This window comes from Cherax quadricarinatus, chromosome 37 (genome assembly GCF_038502225.1).
Source record: "Cherax quadricarinatus isolate ZL_2023a chromosome 37, ASM3850222v1, whole genome shotgun sequence".
Taxonomy (NCBI): Eukaryota; Metazoa; Arthropoda; class Malacostraca; order Decapoda; family Parastacidae; genus Cherax; species Cherax quadricarinatus.
The window spans coordinates 21,215,307-21,216,039 of record NC_091328.1 but is presented as its reverse complement, the minus strand read 5'-3'; positions in this window follow the sequence as shown (position 1 = coordinate 21,216,039).

The following is a 733-nucleotide window of genomic DNA, read 5'->3' as shown; positions in this document are numbered from 1 at the left end:
TTATCTTTATTATAGACGTTTCGCCATCCAGTGACTTTATCAATACTGACTGATGTTGTAGTGGCCAGGCTTACGCTTGGTTACTAGTACTGACTGATGTTGTAGTGGCCAGGCTTACGCTTGGTTACTAGTACTGACTGATGTTGTAGTGGCCAGGCTTAGGCTTGGTTACTGCTATTGGTATTGCTCCTGCTCTTTCTGTTGCAGTTTGTCCTCCTGCTGCTGCTTTTGACAGAAAATATTTATGTCAATGGAAAACTGTCACCGATGTTAGTAGACATTCTTTATTTGTTCGCTGCCCCTGTTTGCTCCGTCCCTTCTCTCTTCGCCTACATTCGCTCTTGTCTTCTTTTCAATTACCACCCAGGTCATACCACTTAGTTCCGGTACTAATCTTCTTGCAAACCTCTACATTTTCACTAATTTATTGATGTGCTTGACCAGGAGTAGGTTCCATACTGGTGCTGCGTAATCCAATATGGGCCCGACGTGTCTAGAATAGAGGTATATGTGTGGGGAAGTGACTAATTAATCTTCTAATCAAGTCATTTAGTAAACTCTACCTAGGAACCTATTCCATCCCTAGAAAACATAGGACTTCCTCTAACAGACAAAGGACAGTGTGTATTACTCACCAGGTGTATGGTTGGTACCTCGTTCTAGTTGGTTACATTCCATGGAGTGATCCACTGCGTGGCATTTTACATTAAAATACCCATAATATGCGCATAGC